The sequence below is a fragment of the Saccopteryx bilineata genome, chromosome 5 (genome assembly GCF_036850765.1).
Source record: "Saccopteryx bilineata isolate mSacBil1 chromosome 5, mSacBil1_pri_phased_curated, whole genome shotgun sequence".
Classification (NCBI taxonomy): domain Eukaryota; kingdom Metazoa; phylum Chordata; class Mammalia; order Chiroptera; family Emballonuridae; genus Saccopteryx; species Saccopteryx bilineata.
Window position 1 is genome coordinate 39,898,203 of NC_089494.1, and position 18,479 is coordinate 39,916,681.

Consider the following 18,479-nt stretch of genomic DNA (forward strand, 5'->3'; position numbering starts at 1 on the left):
AGACAGGAACATGAATCTGTTCCTGTATGTGCCCTGACCAGGAATCAAACCGGCAACCTCTGTGCTTTGGGATGATGCTCTAACCAACTGAGTTATCCGGCCAGGCCAATAAATAAAATTTTAAAGAAAGACACAAGTTACTAACATTAGAAATGAAAGAAAGGACATTGCTACTGAACTTACAGAAATAAAGATAAGGGGCTACTATGAACAACTGTATGTTAACAAATTTGATAACAGATGAAAGGAATAAATTCATAGAAACACTCAATACTAAAACTGACTTTTTTTAAAAAAAGTAGAACATATGAATAGACCTATAACAATAAATGAGACTGACTCAATATACCAGTTAAAAAACAAGACAAAACAAAAAATTTCCCATAAAGAAACACCAGATGGCTTCACTGATGAATTCTACAAAACATTTAAAGAATTATCACCAATTCTTCACAAACTCTTCCCAAAAATAGAAGAGGGAAAACTTGCAAAACCACTTTAAGAGGCCAATATTCCCTTGACACCAAAACCAAAGGCATCACAAGAAAATTACAGAACAATATTTCTTATTGTACAGATAAAAAATGCTCTGCAAAATACAAGCAAGCTAAATTCAACAACATATAAAAAGGATATGAACCTGAGCAGAGAAATTTACCCTAGGAATTAAAACTTGATTCAACAGGACCTGAAGATGGCAGTGGAGTAGGCAGACGCACAGACTCCCAGCTCACACCACCGAACTGGATTATAAACTAATTTATGAACAATCAGCGTGAAAAACCAAATCTGGACTACAAGAACAGCTTTCAAAAACCAAGGAGCAAAGAAGCCACAACAAACCTGGTAGAGAGCACCTAAATCTCCCCTGCTTACAGGAAGGGGGGGGGGAGGCTGGGCTCTCAATTCCAAGGAAAAGAGCAGTAAATACTGCTCACAGCCACTTACCTGGCGACTAGGGCCCGCTTGTCTTCCAAAAAGAGGTGAAACGGAGAGACGGATGGTGAGAGGGAGAGGAATATAGGTGATGACATAAAAAGCTGACTCATTCAGTGCTGGAGGCAGCCATAACTGGGGGAGGGGCTGATCCTGCCACAAAGCAAAATACAAAAGTACTTCCAGGTCACAGAGATACAGACATTTCTCCAGCTCCAATCAGCGCAACAAGACATAGCTGAAAACAAGAAGTGGGGAGGAGGGGCAGTAACTCAGGTCTCCTTGGAGATCTGAGATATACCTCCCACTACTGAAGCTGAGAAAGCAACCCGCCCCCAGAGAGATTAACTGGCAGAAGGACTTCAGAGCCTCAGGTCACACCCACCACATTCCTGGATACAGTTTCAAATAAGCCCCCTACTGAGATCAGCAAACAAGACAATCACCTGTTAAGAAAACAAACAAATCAAGACTTCAAAGCCATCAAATCCTAAAGTGGATTACAAATAATAGCTGATGCCAACCCAAGAAGACTTAGAAACAACACAAGTTAAAACTAGAGGCAGATAACACCAAGCCTAGACTCAACCAGCTCTACAAAGAAAACACCCTGGGTACGCACAATAAGAAGACAAAGAAGTGCAATCCAAATGAAACCACAAGAGATACCTTCAGGAGATGAACTGAGTGATATGGAAATAATCAAACTTTTGGATGTGAAGTTTAAAATAATGATTGTAAGGATGCTTAGGAATCTTAGGACAACAATGGATGGTCATCACGAACACCTAAATAAAGAAATAGCAAGTATAAAAAAGGATATTGAAATATTAAAAAAGAATCAGTCGGAGATGGCAAATACAATATCAGAAATGAAGACCACAATGGAAGGAATTAAAAACAGGATGGATACAGCTGAGGATTGAATCAGCGAGTTGGAGGACATCTGGAATGAAGGCATGAAAGCAGAGAAGAAAAAATAAAAGAGACTCAAAAAGTCTGAGAAAACTCTTAGAGAGCTCTGTGACAACATAAAGAGAAATAACATCCGCATCATAGGGGTTCCTGAAGAAGAGAAAGAACAAGGGATAGAGGGTTTGTTCAATCATATCATAGCTGAAAACTTCCTTAAATTAGTGCAGGAGAAACTCTCACAAATTCAAGAAGCACAGAGAACTCCACTAAAAAGAAACCCAAAGAAACCTACACCAAGACACATCATAATTAAAATACCAAAGCTAAGTGATAAAGAGAAAATATTAAAAGCTGTGAGAAAAAAAGGCTATCACCTACAAAGGAGCTCCCATAAGGATGACATCAGACTTCTCAACAGAAACACTTGAAGCCAGAAGGGAATGGCAAGAAATATTCAAAGTAATGCAGAACAAGAACCTACAACCAAGACTACTTTATCCAGCAAGGCTATCATTTAAAATTGAAGGAGAAATAAAAAGTTTCCCAGACAAAAAAAACCTCAAGGAATTCATTACAACCAAACCAATGCTGCAGGAAATGTTAAAAGGGCATGGTGTAAACAGATCAAAGTGGGAAAAGAATATAGCAAAAGAGGAATACAGCTTTAAAGAATAAAATGACAATAAACAATTACATGTCAATAATAACCCTAAATGTAAATGGATTAAATGATCCAATCAAAAGACATAGGGTAGGAGATGACGTCAGAGTAATGGCGGAGTAGGAAGCGATACCGATAAATCTCCCCCAAAACTCAACAAGATCTTCAACCAGAAACAGAAAAACCTATACTTGGAGCCTCCAGATGCTTCACAATACACCTGAAGGTATGGTTGAGTGAAAAATTGGCTAAATATATAACCAAATCCTGAAGGAAATAGGGAGTAAGAAATGCTCCGCCTTCCTCACTAACCTAAACAGGGCGGCTTTCTCTGGTAACTGTGAATATAGAAACTGAGGCGGGCAAAGGGGGTGAATACATCCAGGCCGCGCACAAAAGGCCGAACCAGGCTGTGGCACGGAGATCCTAGCGGAGGAAAAACTGTTCCTGTGGCAAGCCGGGCAATACAAGCTAACACTCGTGCCAAACCCAAACAAAGAAAGACAAGCGGGGCAGTCATTTTACCCGTTCTCCTGGTTGGTGCGCAGTTAGTGGGCGAGAGATCTCTTCCTAAGCCCCAGAAGTGGGTGTCCGTGTTGCCCCACAGAGAGGCAGGGTCAGAGGCCTTTCTGTGGGCCGAAAGCAGAATATCTGGACAGCCCCAGCGCCCTGGGAAAGCCGCGCACGGGAGGGAGCGAGAACTAATTCCAACGGTGGAAATTTTCCGTGCTGGTGAGGGTTTCACTCAGGGAAACGCGGCCGGCCTCATATCCTGGTGTGCGCGCGCAGATAGGTAGTGAGCGATTCCTCCGAGTGCCTCAGCAGGGCGCACCCGTGTTATCGCACAGAGGGGCAGAGTCAGGGGCCTTTGTGTGGGCAAAAGCGGAATCTCGGGCCGCCCCAGCGCCTTGCAAAAGCCGCGCACGGGGACAGAGCTAGAGCGAATTCCAGCGCTGCAAATTTCCATGCGGTTGGGCGTTTCACTCAGAGCGTGAGACTACTGGCCGGATATCCTGGTCTGCGCGCGCAGATAGTGAATGAGAGTTTCCTCCAAGCACCCCGGAAGTGGGTGCCCGCCTGTGTTACCGGACAGAGTGGCAGAGCCAGAGGTCTTTGAGTGGGCAGAAAGCCCGCCTGATTATGCTAGCAGCTCTGACTGACTGAGCCTTACCCAGAGCCCTGTGCTGAGTGGAAATAGAGTGGGGAGTTGCCAGCTCTTTGAACCTCTTACTATCCAGGCAGAGGCAGCAACAACCCCATAGCTGGATTATCAGGCTACTAATTGAGGAAGGAAAGACTAGGAGAAAGGCTCCAGGAACACGGACTCTCTCACTGTCGGAGCCTATGAAAGCTAATGAGCCTTGACTCCCAACGAGACTAAAGCACAATACATGACATTGCCATAGAGACTTATCAACTGCAAACCTCTACCTGAGCGTGCCAAAGGGGCAGAACATGGGGTACAGAGTCACCGACCAGGAAGAGGGAAAGAAAAGAAAAAACAAGAAGATAACCTCTCAAAATCAAGAATAATCTGCAGACTTTATAACCTATCCCATTTTATTATATTTGTTCGTTTGTTTCTCTTATCTTCATTCTTGATACTTTTTTTCCTCATCCAATTTGGCCGATTAACTCTCTGCCGGTCCTACTCTCTCCTCTCCTTGAACTACACTACCCATAAGTGTTACATCTCCCATTATCTTTTCTCTTCTCTTCCTTTCTCTCTATGAGGGTTGCACTCCAAAACCCTTAACTCTCTCTCTCTCTCTCTCCTTTCTTTTTTCTTCTTTTAGTGGTTCCCTCTTTTTTTCTCTCTCTCTCTCTTTCTTTTCTCCCTCTATATTAGTTTATTCCTTTCTCCTTTACATCTCCTCTCATTCAAACCTCAATAACAAACAAATTATCTTATCTGGGACTCAAACTTATGTTTGTGGCATTTTGGGGGTTTTTTACTTCACCTTTTTAACTCACTAGCAGTGCTCCCATCCCTGGCTCTCCATTTTATCTAGTTCTTGTTCCATTAAATACAATAGTATTTTTTTAATTTGTCCCCCCATTTTTCTGTTCTCTTATTCCTCTCATCATAACTCTTAGACAACACCAACACCTAAAAGCAAATCATTTTATTCTTGACCCAAATTTTTTCCTTATTTGCTTTTTATGGGTCCATACCGCCCCCCCTTTTTTTTTCCTTTTTTTTTCTTTTTTTTTTTGCCCCTTTATTACTTTTCCCCAATTCAGGACCTCCATCACAGGCATTGTTTGTTATAATTCACAGTTCACCACAAGATTTTCTCAAGAAAAAGGGGAGAGCAGAGGAAAAAAGGAGGGGGGGAATAATTTCCTTTTTTTAAAAAATTATTATTTTATTTTTCTTTATTTCATTATTAATTTTTTTTAAAAAAAAACAACTATTTTTTTTTTAACTTTTTATTCTTTATTAAATCTCATTAATACTATCAACAAAACCACCCTCAGATGCCATTAAGGAAGAGAAAATCGAATATCATGGATACAAAAGAAAGAGAGGTAACACAGCTAGATGAGGAAAAATCTATGGAGAAAAAATTTAATATATTGGAAACCTTGGAGCTAAATGACAGAGAATTCAAGATAGAAATCCTAAAAATCCTCCGAGATATACAAGAAAACACAGAAAGGCAATTTAGGGAGCTCAGAAAACAACTCAATGAACACAAAGAATATATGTCCAAAGAAATTGAAACTATAAAAACAAATCAAACAGAGATGAAAAACTCAATTCACGAGCTGAAAAACGAAGTAACAAGCTTAGCTAATAGAACAGGTCAGATAGAAGAGAGGATTAGTGAAATAGAAGACAAGCAACTTGAGGCACAACAGAGAGAAAAAGAAAGAGACTCAAAAATTAAAAAAAATGAGATAGCCCTACAAGAATTATCTGACTCCATCAAAAAGAATAACATAAGAATAATAGGTATATCAGAGGGAGAAGAGAGAGAAAATGGAATGGAGAACATACTCAAACAAATAATAGATGAGAACTTCCCAAGCCTGTGGAAAGAACTAAAGCCTCAAATTCAAGAAGCAAACAGAACACCGAGTTTTCTTAACCCCAACAAACCTACTCCAAGGCATATCATAATGAAATTGACACAAACCAACAGCAAAGAAAAAACTCTCAAGGCAGCCAGGAAAAAGAAGAATACAACATATAAAGGAAGGCCCATTAGATTATCATCAGATTTCTCAGCAGAAACTCTACAAGCTAGAAGAGAGTGGACCCCAATATTTAAAGTCCTGAAAGAGAGAAACTTTCAGCCATGAATACTATACCCATCAAAGCTATCCTTCAAATATGAAGGAGAAATAAAAACATTCACAGATACAGAAAAGATGAGGGAATTTATCATCAGAAAACCCCCACTCCAGGAATTACTAAAGGGGGTTCTCCAATCAGATACAAAGAACAAAAAAAAAAACAGAGCCACAAGTAAAAGCTCCAAGAAGAACACAATAAAACCAAATTTAAACTGTGACAACAACAAAAAGAAAGAGGGGGAGAAGATGAAGATTAACAGTAGCAAAGGACGATGGAGTGCAAAAGTACTCACAAAATAGTTTGCTACAATGAACAAGGTAGGGACCCTTTTCATTACTCAAAGGTAACCACCATTGAAAAAACCACCACAGAAGCACATGAGATAAAAAAGATAGCAACAGAGGAAAGATGTATGGAATACAACCAAATAAAAACAAAAGATAGAAAAACGAAAGAGAAGGATCAAACAAGACACAAAACTAACAGAAAGCAAGATATAAAATGGCAATAGGGAACTCACAAGTATCAATAATTACACTAAATGTAAACGGATTAAACTCACCAATAAAAAGGCACAGAGTAGCAGAATGGATTAAAAAAGAAAATCCAACTATATGCTGCCTACAGGAAACTCATCTAAGTAACAAGGATAAAAACAAATTCAAAGTGAAAGGCTGGAAAACAATACTCCAAGCAAATAACATCCAAAAAAAAGCAGGTGTAGCAATACTCATATCGGATAATGCTGACTACAAGACAGGAAAAGTACTCAGAGATAAAAATGGCCATTTCATAATGGCTAAGGGGACACTGAATCAAGAAGACATAACAATCCTTAATATATATGCACCAAACCAAGGAGCACCAAAATATATAAGACAGCTACTTATTGACCTTAAAACAAAAACTGACAAAAATACAATCATACTTGGAGACCTCAATACACCGCTGACGGCTCTAGATCGGTCATCCAAACAGAGAATCAACAAAGACATAGTGGCCTTAAACAAAACACTAGAGCACCTGGATATGATAGACATCTACAGGACATTTCATCCCAAAGTGACTGAGTATACATTTTTCTCCAGTGTACATGGATCATTCTCAAGAATTGACCATATGTTGGGCCACAAAAACAACATCAGCAAATTCAGAAAAATTGAAGTTGTACCAAGTATATTTTCTGATCATAAAGCCTTGAAACTAGAATTCAACTGCAAAAAAGAGGAAAAAAATCCCACAAAAATATGGAAACTAAACAACATACTTTTAAAAAATGAATGGGTCAAAGAAGAAATAAGTGCAGAGATCAAAAGATTTATACAGACTAATGAAAATGACAATACGACATATCAGAATCTATGGGATGCAGCAAAAGCAGTGATAAGAGGGAAGTTCGTATCACTTCAGGCATATATGAACAAACAAGAGAGAGCCCAAGTGAACCACTTAACTTCCCACCTTAAGGAACTAGAAAAAGAAGAACAAAGACAACCCAAAACCAGCCGAAGAAAGGAGATAATAAAAATCAGAGCAGAAATAAATGAATTAGAGAACAGAAAAACTATAGAAAAAATTAATAGAACAAGGAGCTGGTTCTTTGAAAAGATCAACAAAATTGACAAACCCTTGGCAAGACTTATCAAGGAAAAAAGAGAAAGAATTCATATAAACAAAATCCAAAATGAAAGAGGAGAAATCACCACGGACACTGTAGATATACAAAGAATTATTGTAGAATACTATGAAAAACTTTATGCCACTAAATTCAACAACCTAGAAGAAATGGATAAATTCCTAGAAAAATACAACCTTCCTAGACTGAGTCAAGAAGAAGCAGAAAGCCTAAACAGACCTATCAGTAGAGAAGAAATAGAAAAAACCATTAAAAACCTCCCCAAAAATCAAAGTCCAGGCCCTGACGGCTATACCAGCGAATTTTATCAAACATTCAAAGAAGACTTGGTTCCTATTCTACTCAAAGTCTTCCAAAAAATTGAAGAAGAAGCAATACTTCCAAACACATTTTATGAGGCCAACATAACCCTCATACCAAAACCAGGCAAGGATGGTACAAAAAAAGAAAACTACAGACCAATATCTCTAATGAATACAGATGCTAAAATACTAAACAAAATACTAGCAAATCGAATACAACAACATATTAAAAAAATAATACATCATGATCAAGTGGGATTCATCCCAGAATCTCAAGGATGGTTCAACATACGTAAAACGGTTAACGTAATACACCATATCAACAAAACAAAGAACAAAAACCACATGATCTTATCAATAGATGCAGAAAAGGCTTTTGATAAAATACAACACAATTTTATGTTTAAGACTCTCAACAAAATGGGTATAGAAGGAAAATATCTCAACATGATAAAGGCCATATATGATAAACCATCAGCTAACATCATATTAAATGGCACTAAACTGAAGGCTTTCCCCCTTAAATCAGGAACAAGACAGGGTTGTCCACTGTCTCCACTCTTATTTAATGTGGTACTAGAGGTTCTCGCCACAGCAATCAGACAAGACAAAGAAATAAAAGGCATCCATATCGGAAAAGAAGAAGTAAAGGTATCACTTTTTGCAGATGATATGATCCTATACATCGAAAACCCCAAAGAATCCACAAAAAGACTACTAGAAACAATAAGCCAATACAGTAAGGTCGCAGGATACAAAATTAACATTCAGAAGTCAATAGCCTTTCTATATGCCAACAATGAAACAACTGAGAAGGAACTCAAAAGAATAATCCCCTTCACGATTGCAACAAAAAAAATAAAATACTTAGGAATAAACATAACAAAGAATGTAAAGGACTTATATAATGAAAACTATAAACCATTGTTAAGGGAAATCGAAAAAGATATAATGACATGGAAGAATATACCTTGTTCTTGGCTAGGAAGAATAAATATAATCAAGATGGCTATATTACCCAAAGCAATATACAAATTCAATGCAATTCCCATCAAACTTCCAATGACGTTTTTTAAAGAAATAGAGCAAAAAATCATCAGATTTATATGGAACTATAAAAAATCCCGAATAGCCAAAGCAATCCTAAAGAAAAAGAATGAAGCTGGGGGCATTACAATACCTGACTTCAAACTCTATTATAGGGTCACGACAATCAAAACAGCATGGTATTGGCAGAAAAATAGACACTCAGACCAATGGAACAGAATAGAAAGTCCAGAAATAAAACCACATATATATAGTCAAATAATTTTTGATAAAGGGGCCAACAACACACAATGGAGAAAAGAAAGCCTCTTCAATAAATGGTGCTGGGAAAACTGGAAAGCCACATGCAAAAGAATGAAACTGGACTACAGTTTGTCCCCCTGTACTAAAATTAACTCAAAATGGATCAAAGATCTAAACATAAGACCTGAAACAATTAAGTACATAGAAGAAGACATAGGTACTCAACTCATGGACCTGGGTTTTAAAGAGCATTTTATGAATTTGACTCCAATAGCAAGAGAAGTGAAGGCAAAAATTAATGAATGGGATTACATCAGACTAAGAAGTTTTTGCTCAGCAAGAGAAACTGATAACAAAATAAACAGAAAGCCAACTAAATGGGAAATGATATTTTCAAACAACAGCTCAGATAAGGGCCTAATATCCAAAATATACAAAGAACTCATAAAACTCAACAACAAACAAAAACAAACAATCCCATAAAAAAATGGGAAGAGGATATGAACAGACACTTCTCCCAGGAAGAAATACAAATGGCCAACAGATATATGAAAAGATGCTCATCTTCTTTAGCTATTAGAGAAATGCAAATCAAAACAGCAATGAGATACCACCTCACACCTGTTCGATTAGCTATTATTAGCAAGACAGGTAATAGCAAATGTTGGAGAGGCTGTGGAGAAAAAGGAACCCTCATACACTGTTGGTGGGAATGTAAAGTAGTACAACCATTATGGAAGAAAGTATGGTGGTTCCTCAAAAAACTGAAAATAGAACTACCTTATGACCCAGCAATCCCTCTACTGGGTATATACCCCAAAAACTCAGAAACATTGATACGTAAAGACACATGCAGCCCCATGTTTATTGCAGCATTGTTCACAGTGGCCAGGACATGGAAACAACCAAAAAGCCCGTCAATAGATGACTGGATAAAGAAGATGTGGCACATATACACTATGGAATACTACTCAGCCATAAGAAATGATGACATCGGAACATTTACAGCAAAATGGTGGGATCTAGATAACATGATACGAAGCGAAATAAGTAAATCAGAAAAAACCAGGAACTGCATTATTCCATACGTAGGTGGGACATAAAAGTGAAACTAAGAGACATTGATAAGAGTGTGGTGGTTACGGGGGGGAGGGGGGAATGGGAGAGGGAAAGGGGGAGGGGGAGGGGCACAAAGAAAACAAGATAGAAGGTGACAGAGGACAATCTGACTTTGGGTGACGGGTATGCATCATAATTGAACGACAAGATACCCTGGTCTTGTTATCTTTGAATATATGTATCCTGATTTATTGATGTCACCCCATTAAAAAAATAAAATTATTTAAAAAAAAAAAAAGACATAGGGTAGCTGCATAGATAAGAAAACAGGACCCATACATATGCAGTCTACAAGAGACACAACTTAAAACAAAAGACGCACATAGGTTGAAGGTCAAAGGATGGAAAAAAACATTTCATGCAAATGGAAATGAAAAAAAAGCTGAGGTAGCAATACTTATATCAGAGAAAATGGACTTTAAAACAAAGAATATAGTAAGAGATAAAGAAGGCCACTACATAATGATAAAGGGAGCAATCCAACAGGAAGATATAACTATTATAAATATCTACGCACCTAATATAGGAGCACCTAAATATATAAAGCAGACTTTGATGGATATAAAGAGCAAGATCAACAGCAACACTATAATAATAGGGGATTTTAATACCTTACTAGATAGATCCTCAAGAAAGAAAATTAACAAAGAAACAGCAGACTTAAAGGACACACTAGATCAACTCGATTTAATAGATATCTTCAGAACCTTTCACCCTAAAGCAGCAGGATATACATTCTTTTCAAGTGTTCATGGTACATTCTCTAAGATAGATCACGTTAGTGCACAAAAGTGGTCTCAACAAATTTAAGAAGATTGAAATCATATCAAACACTTTCTCTGATCACAATGGCATGAAACTAGAAATCAACCACAACAGAAAAGCTCAAAAATTCTCAAACACATGGAAACTAAATAGCAGGTTGTTAAATAACGAATGGATTAAGAATGACATCAAAGAAGAAGTAAAAAATTCCTAGAAACGAATGATAACGAGCATACAACAACTCAAAATTTATGTGACACAGCAAAAGCAGTACTGAGAAGGAAGTTCATAGCACTACAGGCACACTTTAAGAAGCTAGAAAAAGCTCAAGTAAACAACTTAACCCTGCATCTAAAAGAACTAGAAAAAGAACAGCAAGTAAAGCCTAAATGTAGTAGAAGGAAGGAAATAATAAAGATCAGAGCAGAAATAAATGACATAGAGACTAAAGAAACAATACAGAGGATCAATGAAACTAGGAGCTGGTTTTTTGAAAAGGTAAACAAGATTGATGAACCTTTAACTAGACTCACCAAGAAAAAGAGAGAGAGGACTCAAATAAATAAAATTAGAAATGAGAGGGGAGAAATAACAACTGACACAACAGAAATACAAAGGATTATAAGAAAATACTATGAAAAACTGTATGCCAAAAACTAGACAACCTAGATGAAATGGACAAATTCCTTGAAACATACAATCTTCCAAAAATCAGTCTGGAAGAATCAGAAAACCTAAACAGACCGATTAAACCAAATGAGATCAAAACAGTTATCAAAAAACTCCCAACAAAGAAAAGTCCTGGGTCAGATGGTTTCACAAGTGAATTCTACCAACTATTCAAAGAAGAACTAACTCCTATCCTTGTCAAGCTATTTCAAAAAATTCAAGAGGAAGGAAGACTTCCAAGCTTCTTTTATGAGGCGAGCATAATTCTGATTCCAAAACCAGGCAAAGACAACACAAAGAAAGAAAATTATAGGCAATATCCCTGATGAATATAGATGCTAAAATCCTCAACAAAATATTAGCAAACCGGATCCAACAATATATGGAAAAAATCATACACCATGATCAAGTGGGATTTATTCCGGGGAGGCAAGGCTGGTACAATATTTGAAAATCTATCAATGTTATTCATCACATAAATGAAAGTAAGGAGAAAAACCACATGATCATTTCAATAGGTGCAGAAAAAGCATTTGATAAAATCCAGCACCCATTCATGATCAAAACTCTCAACAAAGTGGGAATACAGGGAACATACCTCAACATGATAAAGGCCATCTATGACAAACCCACAGCCAACATCATACTTAATGGGCAAAAATTAAAAGCAATCCCCTTAAGATCAGGAACAAGGCAGGGGTGCCCCCTTTCACCACTCTTATTCAACATAGTCCTGGAAGTCCTAGCTACAGCAATCAGACAAGAAGAAGAAATAAAAGGCATTCAAGTTGGAAAAGAAAAAGTAAAGCTATCAGTATTTGCAGATGATATGATACTGTATATAGAAAATCCTAAAGTCTCAGTCAAAAAACTACTGGACCTTATAAATGAATTCAGCAAGGTGGCAGGATATAAAATTAATACTCAGAAATCAGAGGCATTTTTATACACCAACAATGAACAATCAGAAAGAGAAATTAAGGAAACAATCCCCTTCACTATTACAACCAAAAAAATAAAGTACCTAGGAGTACATTTAACCAAGGAGACTAAAGACTTGTACTCGAAAAATTATAAAACATTGATGAAAGAAATCAAGGAAGATACAAACAAGTGGAAGCATATACCATGCTCATGGTTAGGAAGAATAAACATCATTAAAATGTCTATATTACCCAAAGCAATTTATAAATTCAATGCAATACCAATTAAAATACCAGTGACATACTTTAAAGATATAGATCACATATTCCAAAAATTTATATGGAACCAAAAGAGAACACGAATAGCCTCAGCAATCTTAAAAAAGAAGAATAAAGGGGGAGGTATCACACTTCCTGATATCAAGTTATACTACAAGGCCATTGTACTCAAAACAACCTGGTACTGGCATAAGAACAGGCACATAGATCAATGGAACAGAACAGAGAACCCAGAAATAAACCCACAGCTCTATGGACAACTGATATTCGACAAAGGAGGTAAGGAAATACAATGGAGTAAAGACAGCCTCTTCAACAAATGGTGTTGGGAAAATTGGACAGCAACCTGCAAAAAAATGAAACTAGACCACCAACTTACACCATTCACAAAAATAAACTCAAAATGGATAAAAGACTTAAATGTAAGCCGTGAAACCATAAGCATCTTAGAAGAAAACATAGGCAGTAAGCTCTCCGACATCTCTTGCAGCAATATATTTGCTGATTTATCTCCACGGGCAAGGGAAATAAAAGACAGAATAAACAAACGGGACTATATCAAACTAAAAAGCTTTTGCACGGCCATGGACAATAAGAACAGAATAAAAAGACAAAGTACACAATGGGAGAACATATTTGACAGTATGTCTGATAAGGGGTTAATAACCAAAATTTATAAAGAACTTGTAAATCTCAACACCAGAAAGACAAACAATCCAATCAAAAAATGGACAAAAGAAATGAATAGACACTTCTCCAAAGAGGATATACAGATGGCCAACAGGCATATGAAAAAATGCTCAACATCATTAATCATTAGAGAAATGCAAATTAAAACCACAATGAGATATCACCTCACACCGGTTAGAATGGCGCTCATCAACAAAAGAACACAGAATAAGTGCTGGCGAGGATGTGGAGAAAAGGGAACCCTCCTGCATTGCTGGTGGGAATGTAGACTGGTGCAGCCTCTGTGGAAAACAGTATGGAGATTCCTCAAAATATTGAAAATCGAACTGCCTTTTGACCCAGCCATCCCACTTTTAGGAATATACCCCAAGGACACCATAGAACGGTTCCAGAAGGAGAAATGCACCCCCATGTTTATAGCAGCATTGTTCATAATAGTGAAGATCTGGAAACAGCCCAAGTGTCCGTCAGAGGACGAGTGGATTAAAAAGCTTTGGTACATATATACTATGAAATACTACTCAGCCATAAGAAATGATGACATCACATCATTTACAATAACATGGATGGACCTTGATAACATTATACGGAGTGAAATAGGTATATCAGAAAAAAACTAAGAACTATATAAACCAATGCATAGATGGGACATAAAAATGAGACTCAGAGACATGATCAAGAATGTGATGGTAACAGGGAGTGGGGTGGAGGGGAGGGGAAGGGGAAGAGGAAGGAGAGGGAGGGAGTGGGGGGAGGGGAGGGGCACAAAGAAAACCAGATAGAAGGTGACGGAGGACGATTTGACGTTGAGTGAGGGATATGCAGCATAATCAAAGGTCAAAATAATCTGGAGATGTTTTCTCGAAACATATGTACCCTGATTTATCAATGTCACTGCATTAAAATTAATAAAAATAAGATAAAAAATAAAATAAAAACCTTATAAAAAAACGTGATTCAACATTTGAGATCAATTAACGTAATAAACCATAGTAACAATAAAGGACAAAATCTACAATATTATGTAAATAGACACAATGCATTTGACAAAATTTAACATACTTTCATGATAAAAATTCTCAATAAATTAGGAATAGAAAGTAATTTCCTAATCTTGATAAAAGGCATTTACAAAAAGTCCTCAGTTGACATATTTTTTAAAATATTTTATTTTTAACTTTATTCAGTTTTTTTAGAGAGAGAGAGAGAAGGGAGAGGAGCAGAAAGCATTGACTCTCATATGTGCCTTGGCCAGGCAAGCCCAGGGTTTTCAACCGTTGACCTCAGTGTTCACAGGTCGACACTTTATCCACTGCACCACCACAGGTCAGGCGACATCATATGCAATGGTGACAAACTGAAAACCTTCCGCCTAAGATAAGGATGTCTGTCTACTCTAGCCACTTCAACATTATACTGAAGGTTCCAGGCAAGGAAATTACACAAGAAATAAAAGGCAGCAAAACTAGACAGAGAGAAGTAAAACTATCTCTATTTGCAGATAACACAATATTATACAGAGAAAATATATCAAATATTGTATTTAGATCGCAATACTCCCCACATTGACCTACAGATCCAATACAAACCCTATCAAAATTCCAGCTGCCCTTTTCTATTTCTTCTTCTTGTTTTTTTTTTTTTGCAGGAATGGAAAATAAAATCTTAAAATTCACACAGAAATGCAAGGATCCAGAACAGCCAACATGATCTTTAAAAAAAACCCCACAAACCTAGAGGACTCACATATCTCAATTTCAAACTTACCACAAAACTGCAGTGATCAATACTGTGACACTGCATAAGGGCTGACAGAGATCAAAGCAATGGAACTGAGAGTCTAGAAATGAATTCATACATCTATGGTTAATTGATTTTTGACAATTAAGTAATTGATTTTTTTTTTCCAGTGGAAGCCTGTTCAAAAAATAGTGTTAAAGCCCTGGCCGGTTGGCTCAGTGGTAGAGCGTCGGCCTGGCATGCAGAAGTCCTGGGTTCGATTCCCGGCCAGGGCACACAGGAGAAGCGCCCATCTGCTTCTCCACCCCTCCCCCTCTCCTTCCTCTCTAGTCTCTCTCTTCCCCTCCCGCAGCGAGGCTCCATTGGAGCAAAGATGGCCCGGGCGCTGGGGATGGCTCCTTGGCCTCTGCCCCAGGAGCTACAATGGCTCTGGTCGCGACACCCCAGAGGGGCAGAGCATCGCCCCCTGGTGGGTGTGCTGGGTGGATCCCGGTCGGGCGCATGCGGGAGTCTGTCTGACTGTCTATCCCCGTTTCTAGCTTCAGAAAAATACAAAAAAAAAAAAAAATAGTGTTAAGACACCAGGATATCCACAGGCAAAATAATGAAATTAACTACCTCATACCATATATAAAATTAACTCAAAATAGACCTAAATATAATATGTATAATGATAGAATTGTTAGAATTTTATAAAAAGCAGATGTAAATCTTTGTGACCTTGAGTTAGGTAACAGATTTTTAGATGTGATATCTAAAGTACAAGCAATCAGAAAAAATACATAAATGAAACTTCATAAAATCTAAAACTTTAAAAAGACAATCCATAAAATAAGAGAAAATATTTATATCTGCAAATCACATCTGATAAGAATCTACTACCCAGAATATATACAAAGAACTCTTACAATGAAAGAATTAAAAGACAGAAAAAACAATTTAAAAACAGGGCCCTGGCCGGTTGGCTCAGCGGTAGAGCGTCGGCCTAGCATGCGGAGGACCCGGGTTCGATTCCTGGCCAGGGCACACAGGAGAAGCGCTCATTTGCTTCTCCACCCCTCCGCCGCACCTTCCTCTCTGTCTCTCTCTTCCCCTCCCGCAGCCAAGGCTCCATTGGAGCAAAAATGGCCCGGGCGCTGGGGATGGCTCTGTGGCCTCTGCCTCAGGCGCTAGAGTGGCTCTGGTCGCAACGTGGCGACGCCCAGGATGGGCAGAGCATCGCCCCCTGGTGGGCAGAGCGTTGCCCCATGGTGGGCGTGCCGGGTGGATCCCGGTCGGGCGCATGCGGGAGTCTGTCTGACTGTCTCTCCCTGTTTCCAGCTTCAGAAAAATGCAAAAGAAAATGCAAAAAAAAAAAAAAAAAACAATTTAAAAACAGGCAAAAAGACATACAAATGGCTAATAAGCACATTAAAAAAATGATCAACACCATCAGACTTAGGGAAATGCAAATCAAAACCACAATGAGATACCACTTTTTATCCACTAGGATGGTTATAATAAACACAAAACAAAACAAAAAATAACCGGTGCTGATGAAGATGTGGAGAAATTGGAATCCTTGTAAATTGTTGGTGGGACTATAAAATGGTTTACCACCATGAAAAACAGTCTGATGGTTCTTCAGAAAGCTAAAATATATTATATATATATACATATATATAAACACTCCATATGACCCAATAATTCCACTCCTAGGAATATATTCCAAAGAATTTAAAAAAGGTACTCAACAAACTTATGTACACACATTTATAGCACTAATCACCACAGCTTAAAGGTGGAAATGATGCAAACGTCCACTAACAGATGAGCAGATAAACTGGAGTGTATACAGTATGTGGGAGTTAGAAGTGCCAACCCCTGACCCCCGTGCAGTTGAAAATCCGTAACTTTTGACTCCCCCAAAACTTAAGTTGTCTCTCAGTATCCACAAGGGATTGATTCTAGGACTCCTGTGGATACAAAAATCTACAGATGCTCAAGTCCTGTATAGATCAATAAAAAGGCATAGATCAAAGCATGCAGTCAACCTTCCACATCTGCGGACTCCCAACTACAGAGTGGACACAGTACAGGTATTCATTGAAAAAGATCCTATTTAAGGGGCCCCATGCATTTCAAAGCTGGGTTGTTCAAGAGTCAACTATACATAGGATATAAACAAATATTACTCAGCCATTAAAAGAAATAAAGAACTGATATATATAACTGTGAATGAACCTAAAAACAAGTCGGGTGAAAGAAGCAAGATAACATACATCCTGCGTTGCTTCTGAGGCCTCTTCAATGATGATGGCAATATCCAAAAGCCCAACAGCCCCCAGTTTGCTTTATTATATAGCCATATGCAAATAAGGAAGTCTTTGATACAAAGTCACACATCTGAGGCAAAAAACAGGAACTCTCTTAAGGCATAAACAGGAATCCCCCCACCATGCATAAGTGACATCAACCAACATCTGAACAAAGGATGAGAGGAAGGGGATGTAAATTGCTTCCAGCAACTTAAGCAAGCAAGTGAAGTGGGTGTAAATACTCAGCTTCATAGTCAATAAGGAGGTGTGTGTGGGGAGGGGGGAGAGCTTAGCCTTTTGCTAAGTCTAGAATTTACAAAGCCTTTTTGCCACTTGCAGTCTACCATACTGCATGATTATATTTGTATGAAATATAGAGAATAGGTAAATCTAGAGAGTCAGATGCAAGCCTGGTGGTTGTCAGAGCCTAGGGAAAGGCGAGAATGAGGAATAATTGCTTGAAGGCAGTGAGGTTTCCTTCTGGGTGATAAAAATATTTTGGAACCAGACAGAAGGGGTGGTTGCACAACAGTGTGAATGTACTACTAAATGCCACTGAGTTTTTCACTTTAAAATGCTTGATTTTATGTTACGTGAATTTCACCTCAATTTAAAAAAACCAATGAGATAGATACTTCACATCCACTAATGTGGGTAGAATAAATATATATTTTTTAATATTTATTTATTGATTTTTTTTAGAGAGAGAGAGAGAGAGAGAGAGAGAGAGAAAGGGGAGGAGCAGGAAGCATCAACTCCCATATGTGCCTTGACCAGGCAAGCCCAAGGTTTCGAACTGGCAACCTCAGTGTTCCAGGTCGATGCTTTATCCCACTGCACCACCACAGGTCAGGCGAATAAATATTTTTTAATATTCAAGTAAAAATGTATCAACCTTAATAAGAATCATCAGATATTTAATACTTCTTCTAATTTATCACAGGAGTTACTTT

At 38.0% G+C, this 18,479-nt stretch overlaps 1 protein-coding gene across 1 annotated transcript in view; it reads right to left on the minus strand.

Annotated features, from left to right (window-relative positions):
• Positions 1–18,479, minus strand: part of LOC136306200 (coiled-coil domain-containing protein 150-like) — a 68,441-nt gene that overhangs the window by 15,363 nt on the left and 34,599 nt on the right. The gene's annotated exons all lie outside the window — the stretch shown is intronic.